The following is a 14167-nucleotide window of genomic DNA, read 5'->3' on the forward strand; positions in this document are numbered from 1 at the left end:
GTGCTGACTGATCTCCTCCAGTGCCCCCGACACAGATTTATGTGAAAACACACTCACGGAGTCGTCTCCCCGGTGACCAGCGGTGCGCACCCAGGCTGAACTCGCCGGGTGCCGTGGTCCTCGCGCTCCAATCCTTACCTCTGCGACAGCTGCGGCACTTGATGCAAGCCACCCAGCCTCACGATGGCAACAGCAGTGGCCGACCGCCGACCGTAATTAGTAGCTGTGCTTAATTTTCGGTTCGGTTTATTAATCGTTTTAGACATTGCACTGCTCGCATCACGAGCTACTTAAGTGCTCACCGCCCTCTGCAGTTCTCAGTCGCGGTTGCAGTCGAGACTTCACGTGACGAGGCCGAGACAACTCGTCCAGGGGAGACGACTGACGGCGAGGAAGGAAGGAAGAGAGCATGGCGGCGAGACGACGCACGGGGCTGTGGTGGCTGCCACTGTCTCGGATACCTGACTCCTCCTCCTGTGGTGAGTAACCTCCATAAACTGCGAAAAAGTAATGAGTAGTTTGGATGTTGGCCACTTGACTGGCAAACATGTCGCACGTCCTGCGTGAGTAACATTTTAACTTTTCTGAGATTTCTAAAAAAAACAACTTTGTCGGTAGACAGAAAATGAATAAACTAGTGCTTGCCAGTGTGTAGCATGTGTTAGTCTTGATAGCTCGCTGAGAATTCACTGCCTGTAACAGCCGGCGACATGAACATTGTAGATGTTTGTCTCACTGCTCTTGTCGCTCTATTTCTGTCAAGATTTATTTCTCCCTCAGACTCACCCGACAACTGTCTCACGTGTCCTGCTAAATTCAGCTTCTGGAAAAATCTTGCTTTGCGTTCCTGTGTAGAGTGACCACTTTGAGAAAGATTAGAAACTTAATTCAAACGAAAATTACAGATTTAAATTGTTAGCGACATTGAGAGGAATTAGTCAGTTAAAAGTTACCTGTCTCTACCTCTGCGCCTCTCTCTCTCTCACACACACACAGACACACACACACGCATGCACGAGGAAAATGCAGCGAGCCATGAAATATTGTATTTCCTGTACTGACATCGAGCATGGATGTAACACACCCAGGATGAGTTTCAAAAAGCTTGCACAGCACAGAAAAGCGGATAAAATCTTGCAGAGAGCAATAACTCATCCTTTCAGTTGAACAACAGTATTCAAAGCATCGATCTTATCGACTCTCAGACCAGTGATATTTAAACACCAACACACACGAGCTCGACAGGCTTGGTACAGTCTACAGGCGGGTGGTGGCAACAGCAGGCGACACACAGAGACACATACAGAGACACATACAGAGACACACACACAGAGTCTTACACACACACACACACACACACACACACAGGACACGCCAGTGTAATATCCGATCTGTGCTCCATTTTCTAGTTAATAATTTTTAAGACTTGTCCTTGTGATGACCTACACATTCCTGATTTCTGCTGCATCACGTGTCGTGGAGCTGCACCTGTGTACCCGTGGTGTACATCCATCACACACACACACACACACACACACACACAGGTGCCAGGAGTTTCTGTCAGTATAAGAATTATTTTGTTTTTACTCGAGTAAGGAATTTCATTCATTTTACAATTACTTTTTTCGTATTTTGTAGGTTCTGTAGATTCTGATATTTAGTGAAAACTTACAGTTATTATCATTTATTTTTGCAGTTTCATCCATTCTGACATAATATGACCTTTAACCTGTTCAGTACATGTTGTAACCAAGTCCATCAAATTAATTATTAACAACATTGCCCCGGATGAAGATTTTCCTCGTCAAACGTGTTTGTTATCATGCCGACACTCGATGTTAATGTTTTGTTGGGTGGTCCTCAGTGATGTGTTGCGTAGTCAGGATGTTGTGAAACATCGGTAGTGCAGGTGACTGTGTGTGACTGTGTAGTTGGCGTGCGTGCGCCGTGCACACAGTAGCAATCAGGTCTGAGTTGCATGTAGCGTCACACTTGACCTGCGAGACACGCGCATGGAGCGTAGTACCCGTATCTGGTGTCGACTCGTGTTGCCGTGCAACGGGTAGCTCTTCTATGGCGGAGATACCTTGGGTAGGTAAGGTCAGAGGACAAGAAGCAGAGGTCGAGAGAAGTACTTGTGTCGGTGTGTAATGTCGGGGACTGGAGCACGAACAAGGTTTGTGTTACACTAAACATCCGCCACCCCCAGTATATACACATGCGCACATAGTGGAAACAGGGTTGTTACAACACCTCCATCTTGTGACAAACATCATGGCTTCCTCTCGACACGTGCACACAGCAGCTACACACTAGCTACAACACCTCCATTAAGTCGTTCATCATACCTTCTTCTCACTTTCCTCTCCACATCCCCTACCCTCCTTCTCTCCGCCCCCTTACCCCCGTGTACCCACTGTCTCTTTCTCTAACATTTCTCGGCAGAGCTCAAGGATTTTCCTACTGCAGCGGATAAAGTTAGTCTGACTCTTAACACCGCCTTACACAGGTGAGCGATGCCGAGACACAAGTGTCAGGAGAAGCCGGGAGTGGAGAAAAGAGATACCTGGGATTGAATAGCAGACATACGCTGTCCTCTAGACACGACACTATCTAATCCTGGGGTTAGTTACACCGGCGAGTTCAGCACAGGCTACAGCAGGAAATACGCAATACCTGTAGGTGACAGTCTCAAAATAACCACAGGTGTGCCGAGCGTCATCTACGTCATCAAAAGGCCGAGATGCGGACCGCGGAGAGAGAGAAGAAGAAAGGAAAGAAAGAAAACAAGGAAAGAGCGAGGAATTAGCCTTCTCAAGGTAGTGTATTAGTAATTCATGATTTTTTCAGTAATGTACACGGATTAACTTTTCTTCTAAAGACAACAGAGGAAGACAAACATCAGTTACAAAGTATTAGATAATAATTCATGAGAAAAATCAGCAACGCACAAGTTTATTATATTTTTAATAGCCACAGTACAGGAACTCACACACGTATGCATTTTTTCACTCATGCGCGCACGCAGACGCGCGTTCCGCACTAAACGTCAGTTTGACGCCGTTGGGCAGCAGGAGGTCAAGGTCAGCCTCGATCTGGTGGAGCGGCTGTCATGTCTGCCACACGCCGTCCACACTCAGTCCTTGAGATGTCGACAGGTGCAGTCGATGGGCCTGCTGCTGTGTTCTTGATGACACTGAGTGGTTACAGAGACAGCCAGGCACTGTATCCTGTCGTCTCTCGGATGCTGACTGGCAAACAAGTTGAAATCTTCTGACATCGCGTGCATGTTAGTGCACGTGCATCTCTATGTGCTCCTCTCTCTCTGTGGTGGGTGGGGTGTGTGTGTTGGGGGATTGTGGGTGGGTTGATCTCTCCCCCTCCTCCCGCTCGTTTGTGTAGCAGTGTTACGTCCTCCCTCTCTCCTCTAACATCTGTTGTCATCTCGCTGCTCACTGAAGCGTGTCAGTGAATGGAGCATATTCAACAGTCTGTGTGGAGTCCTCTCGTCCTAAAAATTCATTCTTCCTTTACACATGAGTGACCTTCCAGTGTCCCGTCTAAGTACAGGTGGAGTTTGTCTCACAACATGTCTGTACGGTTGGCTGCGTCAGTGACTTTCTGTATTTACCTGAACGATTGCTTACGCAAGGGAAGGTTACACTTCGTTCACCGAGGTTTCTTCGTGTCTCCTTCCTTCTCTTTTCCTCTCTGCATTAATTTCTCTGTTTCGTCTATCTCTGTCTCACATTCTATAAATCACTCTTACTGTAACCTCCTGCGCATCCTCTTGACCCTGGTGACCTTCAGTGAACTTCGCCTTCATTTTGTCGGTTTTATTTCTCTCTCTCCCTGTCTTGAGCTTTTCTTGTCATCTTCGCCCTTCCAGCAGCATTAGCCGCAGTATCATTAAGTTCTTTGGTCCCTTCTCCTCAACTGCGCCGCACGTGTTTAAAAATAGTTGCTGGCGTCTGACGCTGACGAGCGTCTCCATGTGACGACATTGAGGTTGTCGCTGTGACGGCGGCCATTGCACCCCCATTGCACCCCCATTGCACCCCCAATACACCCCCCCTGTCTTTGTTCACACGGACGGCGCAGTAGGTGTCTGTGACAAGCCACGGTACAGCGCAGTTCAAATCCCACCTGTACATCCCACAATATAAGACACAAGTGGCGAGAACACTTGACTTCTGGAGTTACTCGCCTTGCGCATCTCCTCCACTGCGGTGGCGCTGCAGTCAGGTCTTCAGCAGCATGGATGAGGTCTTCGCTACAAGAAGGTTGTTGAGGTCTGCCACTTTTTAATTGCTTCTAAGGTTAAAAAGTAGCTGGACAACACAGTTAGAAGCCGTTGTCAGAAATGTTCGTGTGAAGCTGAAGCTCGTGACAACTCTGACCTCAGCCGTGTAGTGTCAAACCACAGTGTGACATCTTGGCAACGACTAGGACAACAATTTCAGTAGGACTGAAAGGTCCATGAGGCTGGACAGGTCAATCTTGGTTCCTCGGACTGGACAGGTCAACTGTGCAGAGTTGCGAGTCCTTTCTGCTCGTCCACCCAGGCATCCAGTGAGTCGCTTCATTGCTCCAGTACGTCTGCACTAGAATTTCTCAGGTATGTGCACACTAGAGTTGAAATATAGTTCCCCCTGCTGTATTCTCTAGAACCTGTGGATGAAAACACAACCCAGGGTGGCGAGGCTCGTCACCAAACACCAGTCAGGTTGCACAGTTCATATTTCTGTCAGCAGGCGCTACGAGGCACGACGGGCAGGACTCGGGGGTCAGACAGACAGCAGTCGTCCTATACAGTGTACCTCCTATACCTCCACAGTTGTCCTCTCTTCCTGTGCACCTGCGCCGCCATGCTACCTGTGCCCGTCTACCTGAGCTGGCAAAAGTCTACACAGTCAAAGGTAAGATGTTTTATGTTGCGAATACTTAGTTCGTCAAGTATTTCTCTCACGTCTGCACACAAGTGTGTTGCCGGTGTGCTACACGTGCGATCATTCTCTCTGTCACTCACAAGGCGGCAGACTTAAAGGAAGCCGACGACAGGTTTGTCAGGTGAGCGGATCAAGTGTTGCTGAGACACTCAACATTCACCGTTGAGACTGACGTCAAGAAGGCACTGATCCTGTTTGTTTACTCACCTGTCACAACACCTGTCTTGAATGTTTACTCTGCTTCTAATACTCGCTAATTAAATAATATTTTCTGTTGGTGACCACTTTAGACAAAAAACTATGAAGTACTCTAGTCTTACCTAGTCCTTAAGGTTATGTCCTGTTGCTCTCATCTCCATGTCTGTGAGAGGAAAAAAAAAGTGGTTTTATTAGTTGTGTTTTAATACAGGTAGACAATGCCAAGTAAAGAGCTAATAAGTTTGGAACTATTGAGGTAGGTCGACTGTCACCTTACTACTGCCTGAAGGTAAGTGTCACTAATGTTTAATACACTTTATTTATCATCGTCATCAATCGCTACCTCCATCCCCAAGAACAACGTCTTCGTGATTTCTTCCCTCCTTCATTTGGAAAAAACATAGACTTACATACCTACTTACAGACTCGCATACTTCTTTGGAGGTTGCAGTCTTCTTTATTGTTCATGTTGATGTTGACGGGGATGACACTCGCAAGCTTGAGGTAGTTTTAGTGCTGCAACAGTTCCCTCCCCCAGCATTATGACTGACAATAATAAACAAACAACAGGCGCGGTGCCCGATGTCAGCTGATGGTGCCAGACTTGTCCTGTGTCTGAAGTCTGACAATGCCAATGTTCCAAGATATTGTTCTGCTAACAGTAGAAGGTACAATGAGTGGAACACCGCTATACAGTTACAGGTGCGGTGATGAAAAGACCAGTTACAGGTGAGAGACGGCGAGTGTTCGTGCAAACACAGTAATCTGCACCTGTGCTTCACGCGATCAGGTGAGCGCCCTTTGACCTTCACAGCATGCGTGCCACCCGTAACTCCACATTTCCCGCTGAAGCGGGTGTCAGATAAACCCGCTGAGCCCCGGATACATGGCGTCCACCGACCTTGTAGCTCACCTCGACTGTACAGTGTAGACATGACCGGCTTTCCCAACACTTTAAAGGTCTGCTTGAGTCACATAAGCTCCAAGCTGTTGGTACAACTACATGTATATGTTGTATATACAGACCGGTGTTATTGAAGATTACTAGCTGCCGTAACCCACCCAAAGAGCAGTGTCACACAGTACTGTCATTAGTAGTAACAATAGTGGCAAGCCATCCAAAATCAAAACTCATATATAAGCAAAAGGTACAAAGACATAGCACCCCTAAGAAATGCAACCAAAAAACAACAAAAACACAGAACAAAACAAAAAGCCATTAACTTTGATATAAGTGAATTAATAAGACTAGTCCAACTATATAATAAATTTCAAAAAATTACACCATAGGAAACATGGGGTTTCTTCACTCATCCATAACCAAAACTATAAGCAAACATAAGGTAGGGTAACAACAAATAAAGTAAAAGTCTAAGCCCTTCAATATTAAATACACAAACTGTAAAGGAGGTGGCAGACTATACACGCATACCAGGTTTAAAAGGACAAAAACAATAATAGAAAGGAAACTATAACAAACTGAATATCCTTTATCATTAGAAACTAATAGAGACTCACAACTAAATTTTAGAATAGGGCAAGATGAGGAGTCTGGCATCCAGTCCACTACACTCACCACCTGCGGACTTGGCGGACCTCTGGACACCAGGAGCAAGAGACCACAACAGGCAAAGATGGAGCCAGCAACAGCAAGTAGTCAGAGCAGCGAACCTCCTCCATACCTTCCATACCCCTTCCCTTCCATCCTTTCACTCCCCCTCACATACCCCAGGATCCCATCCACAGTGCGAAATCTCCTTTAGGTGGAAGACTTCCCTCCAAAAACTATCAACAACAGCTGCTGGTAAGTGAGTGGCACGTGGCGTTGGTATTTGTTTGCTAGAAAATGCAACATGAATTGTTGTTTAATTGAGAGATGCACACGTGGATTGTTGTCAATCGCCACGCTGCCGAAAATAAGATCTTGATATCTTCTCAAAATAATTTTGCGCTCAGGTTAGCCTTTAAATCTTCCATTTTGTCTGCGACAGTCAATCCTGTTATTTTCCTCTTAATCGCATCGGTAAGGGTTCATCTGTTTGTCACCATATCCATGTAGTGCTGTAATCACATTCACGAGGCTAGTAGTGTTGTAATCACATTCATGACCTGACACGTGTGTCCTGGTGTGTATCACCGTGTGTCACGTGTTCAGAATGCTATACAGTGACATGTTTTACAGTGTTGACAGAAGCAGCACCTTCTGTTTACAGAATCCTGTCATGTTAAAGTGCATCACACTTGTCAGCCTCAAGAGAGAGAGAGCATTTTAATGGTCAGCTGCTCACTGCATGGTGCAGCTGTCACACACAGCTGCATGGCTCGTGATGGGTTTGAGCATTAATTAATATGAGCATTAACATGGTAACAGACTGCATGCTTTAGGTGTTTTAGCAACAAATACAAACACATGCATTGGCTCACTCTAAAAGCTTTTTGTTTGTCAAGTCCAGTCATTCCCAGAACCTGTTGAAAGTGTGAAAAATTAGCTGGTTGACAGATAAAGTGAAATTATTGTCCTGTCTGTGTCATCGGACATTGTTCATGTCTTAGTGTACACATACATGTCAAGTAGACAGAATTATTTTGTTACTTGTAATACACATACATGTGTGTTGTTAGTGTGGCTACTCTACATGCTATCATCATCCTGCTGCCTACCTGTCTACTTCTAAACACACCTGTGTGTCCGCCTGCTGCTTGTCTCCTGTCTGTCAGTTTATATTGTGATTGTTTAGTCGACCTCTGACTGACTCGACCTTTCTTCCGTTTTTCATTGCTTTTTACTTTTGGGTCTGAATATTGTAATCTTACACCTCAGACTCATCAAAATGTATAAAATATTCATTATAATGCATCTGTCATGAATTTCTCTCGTTCACTTTCTTTTTCACTCAACCTTCCTATTTTTAAAGAGATTTCAAAGTGGACAGAACTAATGTTTTCTTTTAGTTTGCAGCCACATGTCGGTGCAAGACCTACCCTGTAGATCCGAATTTGTGTAATATTATTAACAACAAATTCGTGTTTGCACGGTAAGGCCTCGCACGTGACGCTACATCCGGACACGAGTCATGTGACAAGGTCTCTCGATGACGTTTCCACGGGAAGATGGCGTCAGCAGTGTTTAACGGCGATGCCTCGCTCAGGACTTCTTCAAGGTATTCTAAGTGACGCTGACCTATTAATACTTTACAGTGATTTATTAATTTACATGAATAAAAATTATAAACGAGGGATAACAGCTGCTGAAACAGGTATGCACGAGATACAAAAACTTTTTGAATCAACTACATCAGAAGATACGACAACTGATACGATACAAGCACATTGAAAGACATAAAAATGGCTAAAAAATTAATGAAAACACGATAAATGACCAGGGCTTCTGCTTACGCAAAAAATTGCGTACAGTACGCATTAAAAGTTCGGAGACCTCTTCAATTTTCGTCAATGGGGTCCCCTTCAAATTTGGGCGAAGAACAGGGACCCCTTAAAAATCTGAAGAAGGGGTCCCTGGGACCCCAAAGAATTTAGCCTTAGCAGAAGCCCTGTTAAATGTGAACAGAAGTGTTTGTTGATATAAAAGATTTGTGGTGGTTACAAGGATAGAAAGAAGAACAAGAGAAAGAGAAGAAGAAATGAAACGCTTTATTAGCTAATTGATGTCAAGATGGCTGCCGCGGCGCTCTTCACAACTTTCACTCTCAGACTTGCATCACACATCATTCACTTCCATGTCCTCATCACATCACTCTCATTAAGGTCCATAGTTACTGTTTGCACGAGCTGTTGTCGTTGTCTCAGTTGCTGGTCGCCTCGCACTTGTGAACACACACTGCTGATATAGTGCACTCATTGACCCCGGGTACTTCTTGAAGACATTAATGTGGACATCAACACAACATCTCATTCGGACAGTGTGAAAGTCTTTGAGGTCGTGACACATTCAGTTATGTCACAAACAGAAACACGTCTCAGACCAGGTCCTACATCAACCTGACGACCAGTTGATGCCGTCTGTCGATGTTTGTAAGGAGTGAGTTACAATAAAAGCGTCACGTGATCACACAGGCCCGGGTAGGTCAGTCGGAAGAGTAGCAACTCGTAATCCTAGAGCCGTTGGTTTGATAACAGAATACAGGATAATATAACTAGTTCAAAAATGATGTTTTTGAATAAAAACTAGCACTTCGTGTTTTCCCTTAAAAAGTACAAATATTTTATAAAATAAAGATAAATATTTTAAACGATATAACACTTTTTGTGAAGAATAGAAAATAGTTTAAGAAATGGCACATGGTCTTTGTGTTATCTCAACGGATTTTAACGATATTTGCAGTCAAACAAGGTATCAAAAAATTAAAAAGGAAAAAAATTAAATATAAAAGACAATCATAAAAATTCTGAAACAAAACAACCGATCTGTCCTCTTATTCATTTATTCGTTTCTGAACAAGACTCCACATTTTTAACAATGTAGCACAAGCGAGGCTTCAGATTTGTTTTTCTGTACGACCACACTCAGTCATAAATGACATTTTGAGAAAAGCAGGTTTTCGAAGACTTCAGAGGCTTACATGGATATTAACACATAACATTAAAACTACATCTCATCGTCTTCCATCTGGGATAATAGTAATACACATAGAAGCATACAATTCGATTTCAGAAGTTTTGAAAATAATAATAATAATGGCAATTAGATTGCAAGACCATTTATTGAAGGATTCAAGAAATGAGTATTCACGGCCTTGTCTGCTCCATTAACACTGTGTCGCTTACAGCGCGGGCACAATTTTTTTTTTTTTTTTTTTGATGAAGGTATTTTTTGAAATTTTAAAATAATTTTCAAACTTAGAACTTCCCACACCGCCATACACCCACAATAAATAATGTTATGGTGGTCACATTGAGGTTTGACTATAAACTGTCATACCACAAAAAATATTTTATGAATTTTATTGTATGAGTTCATTCCAGTTCTCACCTGCTTCATGCAGACACGTGACCGCTCATTCTTTGATTCAGCAAAATACAAAGTCTGTCCAGTATATTTATACTTTACCCAATAATAACTTTGTAAAAACTTGTCTTGCTCTTGCTTATTTATTTCATGAATACCTCTTATAGCTCTCAGCTTTTCTGCTCACGTGTGTGACTTAGAAACTGTCTTTTGGTAGCGCTCTAGTAGGGTACTGAGTTGTCTTTGTAGACAGTTCAACTATTTGTTTCTCACGCCGGCTGCGTGGGTGATACCCGGCATTGAGCTGCCCACCCGCTGCTACTGGGTCATTGTTACATCAGAGGTTACACAGGTGCCTGAGTCACTTAGCGAAACAATGACCAGACAGTGTTGTGGGTGTGTTCTGGAACGTTGGACGGTAGGGAGAATAAGTAGGGTAGCTGTAGGGGAGAGAGGCTTTTAGGATTTGGAAGTGAGAGTGGAGAAGGCCGGCCAGCCGCCGGGTGAAACTGAATAAAAACTACAGTTGCGCGGCAATTCCATGTTTGTTGTGTTGTTGTCCACCCCTAGTAGCCATCAGGGACTGAATTGTTGTTTACATGTTGTTTTATGTGTGGAGGATGATGTAAACACAGGGCATTGAACTCACGACACAGGCAAGTGTACTTTTAACATTCAGTTACTACAAGTGTTATTTACATATTAAATGGAAACAAAATAACATCAATAAAATTTTTAATGATTCATAAAAATAGTTCCCTTAGCGCTGGTGACAGGATCTTAGTCTGCGATGATTGGAAACTGAACCTTGCGGCCGATTTAACACAGCCGTTTTCTCCTTCCTCTTTTAGTTAATTTCTAAAATTCTTCACCTTGCATATTGGGCAGCTGGCATCTGTACTGGAGCCGCAGTACACGACACAGGCAGGTTTCTGAAAAAGCGATTTCCCGACAATCCCTAGTTTGGTTACGACGAACCTTTCACAACAGGTGTTGCAGTCAGTTCTGCTGTAAGTGTCGGTGATGGTGCCAGGAGATGTTTACAGTATGTACGATGGAACTTTCTACTCTTACAGTCTCTCGTGTCGTTGCTGTTAGTTGCAGCATCTGAATGCTGGTCAACGTCTCCCCGCCCTCGCCTCTCGCACACTCGCACACAGCAAGCTCATTAGCATAATTAGTACAAGCTCTGAGATAATGTGTGGACAAGGACTGAGAAGATGTTTTACTTGTTGTCGGTGCATCCCCTCAGGAGCCCGGTTAGCTCAGTCGGTAGAGCATGGGACTCTTAATCCCAGGGTCGTGGGTTCGAGCCCCACATTGGGCGTCGTACTTTTATTTCACGTGGCGGGCAAACAACCCTAAACAAAAACCGAACAAAAATCACACACAAACAAAAAATCCACGAAAAAAAGTAGCGATTTATGAGTTGAAAACCAGCATTCTACAGATATTTTTTTCGTGCAGCTGCATGTTCTCTCTCACACACACAAATACAATTAAAGGCTGACTATTCTGGACACTCTGTCTATGTCACGCCGGTGGCCCAGGTGTGGATGACATCATAGAGCTGGGCAGGCAGGCAGGAGGGAGGAATGCACCTGTCCCCGTTAATCAACACCAGACGTGCACGATATGCACAAGCACGACATGCACACCTCGCCGGCTACCAACCTGAGCCTGGGCTGGGGAGAACTCCCCCCCTCCCCCACCTGATTCTCTCCATTCTATCAGTCGCACGATCAGCGAGTTATCACGTGACTGCCACAAGATTTGTCGAATGACACGCACGTGTAATTTTACGATCAGGCTCGTGCGCTGCCCAATCTGAATAAATCTTTATTTACCCATGCGTGCGTTGGTGTGTGTTTAGCAACGCACACACAGAGAGGAAGAGAGTGCAAACTTACAGTTCGGTATCAAACTTCTAAGTGTGATAAGCACAAAGAACAGATGTCGCTGATGATATTTTACTCTACAAAAGACAGCCGTATTATATACTACTAAAGAGAAATAAAACTGGGAGCTGCAATCACGTTACTCACCCACACACAATCACACTAAAAAAAAATCGCCCAATGTGGGGCTCGAACCCACGACCCTGGGATTAAGAGTCCCATGCTCTACCGACTGAGCTAACCGGGCTGGTATGTTGGTCATATGAAACAACCTGATGATGAGGCTGCTGATTACTTTTACTTAGTGACAGTTCGCTCCTATTTACAATCACCGGTTCATTTCAATATCAAGACGGAATGATGTGTGGGAGTCAAACGAGTTCTCACTATTATTTCTGTACTACATTCTGTACTACCTGTAGATAACATACACCTGTTGATCTTTGAGGTCAGGCCGCAACAGGTAAGCTTCTGTGCGTGATGCGATATTTTGGGTATTTTGGGTATGTATTAGTATATGTTGCTTGGTGACAAGATTCAGCCCTCGTTAGTGTACAAAGGTTTTTGTATAATCGTTTGCATGTCGGTCTGCATTTTAGTTGCACGTGCTCTCTTATTAAGAAAGGAAAAATAAAGGTCGTCAGCTAAACATTTTCAGGTAATTGGGGAGAGAGGTGGGAGACTTCATGCTTCTTGGGGGCCAACATTTTGTGAGAGGGGTGCTCGTCTCTCTCTCTCTGTCTCTCAGGGATGCAGTTCTTTTTTTATTTTTGCCCTTCACATTTACTGTCAGGCACAATGTTTTGAATGTCTTGTACCAAGTTCCCTCTAAGACATCAGAAGTAACAAATGATGATGAATTTTCTTGAGAGTTTTAAAGGTTTAAATAATAGAATTAAAAATAGACCAGAACTTTAACTATAAAAGCAAGAACGACTACCGAGAGTTGTTTTTGTGTAAAGTCTGGGTTGTTTCCCTTGAGCCATATAAAGCAAGTTTCATCGGCTAACGACTTGCCCTGCACCACATCAAGACGGGAAAAACATCCAGCCGCCTGGTCTTCCTCGGTCTGTCATTCATTCACACACACACACACGTGCACGCGCACACACACACACATGCTGTCACACAGACACACTGCACCTGTTGCGATTCTCTATTCTATGAGTTTTTGCGAGCATCTCACGAAACAGACACCGTCAGAAGGTAAAGATACTGTTACCAAGATTAGACATTTAAATTAATGTCTACAGAAACGAAGAATCAAGATTAACGGCAGGAGAAAACAAATGCCAACTTTTAACTTTCTGTTCCTCTTTTTTCCCCACTTTTTTTGTTTAGTTTTGGTAATTTGTTATTCTCTTTTTGTTTCGAGTTATTTCATTCCTTTCTTCGTTCTTTTCTTATAAGCAAAACTTTCTTTTACAAGGAAAACAGAAAATAATCGAAGAAACATTCTTTCTGTCTGTGTGTTGCGTATGTTTATTTTTTTCTTTTTTCTTTTTGTGTCTTTGCACGCCTGTTTGTGTGTGTGAGAGAGAGAGGGGGGGGAGACTGAGATATCAGAACGCATACTCACTTGTTATTTGGTTGTTTTGTTGTTTGGTTATTTACGTACTTGCACGCACTTATACTTTGATACAGTAAGAAGTAAATGAGGTTCCAAGTCCTTTTTGTGCTCGTGAAGTGAGTTTTAAATGAGACTTTCTCCCTCGTGCATGATTCAACACGTTATCGAGCTGCGCAGTCATTGTCATCGCCAACCGCGGCGCCAGCCAGGAGGGTGGATGATGGGGTGGAGGGCAGGACTGGTTGCCGGCGCAAAACTGCTGTAATTAATCTTAATGAATTTCGCGCAAGAGTGTGAGGCTGACTGCATTGGCAGCCATTGTCAGCAGCGGGGTCGGGGCAAGGAGCGGCGGTGAGCGACCTTCAATGGCGCAGGCGAGAGGCGTAAAATTTTATGATAAATGAACTCTCATGCCGGCTAACGAGTCGGTGCGGCTGGTGGCACAGGTCCTGCCTGGCCCCTGGGGTGGTCCGTTTCCGGTTTCATTTGCAGGTCTGGTGAGTTGCGGTGACGAAGGCACGCTTTGCGTGTCCAACCTTAATTGCCGAAATGACGCTCGCACCCTGTACAGTGGACCAATGGGGTC

At 44.2% G+C, this 14167-nt stretch overlaps 2 non-coding genes across 2 annotated transcripts; one reads left to right on the forward strand and one right to left on the reverse strand.

The window, feature by feature from the left end:
• The first annotated feature begins 11367 nt into the window (after positions 1-11367).
• On the forward strand, positions 11368-11440 carry Trnak-cuu. Its single transcript has one exon. It is a non-coding gene; the product is annotated as a tRNA-Lys (tRNA).
• Positions 11441-12185: 745 nt separating this feature from the next.
• Trnak-cuu lies at positions 12186-12258 on the reverse strand. The gene has a single exon. It is a non-coding gene; the product is annotated as a tRNA-Lys (tRNA).
• Between the last annotated feature and the right edge of the window lie 1909 nt (positions 12259-14167).

This window comes from Pomacea canaliculata, linkage group LG2 (assembly GCF_003073045.1).
Source record: "Pomacea canaliculata isolate SZHN2017 linkage group LG2, ASM307304v1, whole genome shotgun sequence".
Taxonomy (NCBI): domain Eukaryota; kingdom Metazoa; phylum Mollusca; class Gastropoda; order Architaenioglossa; family Ampullariidae; genus Pomacea; species Pomacea canaliculata.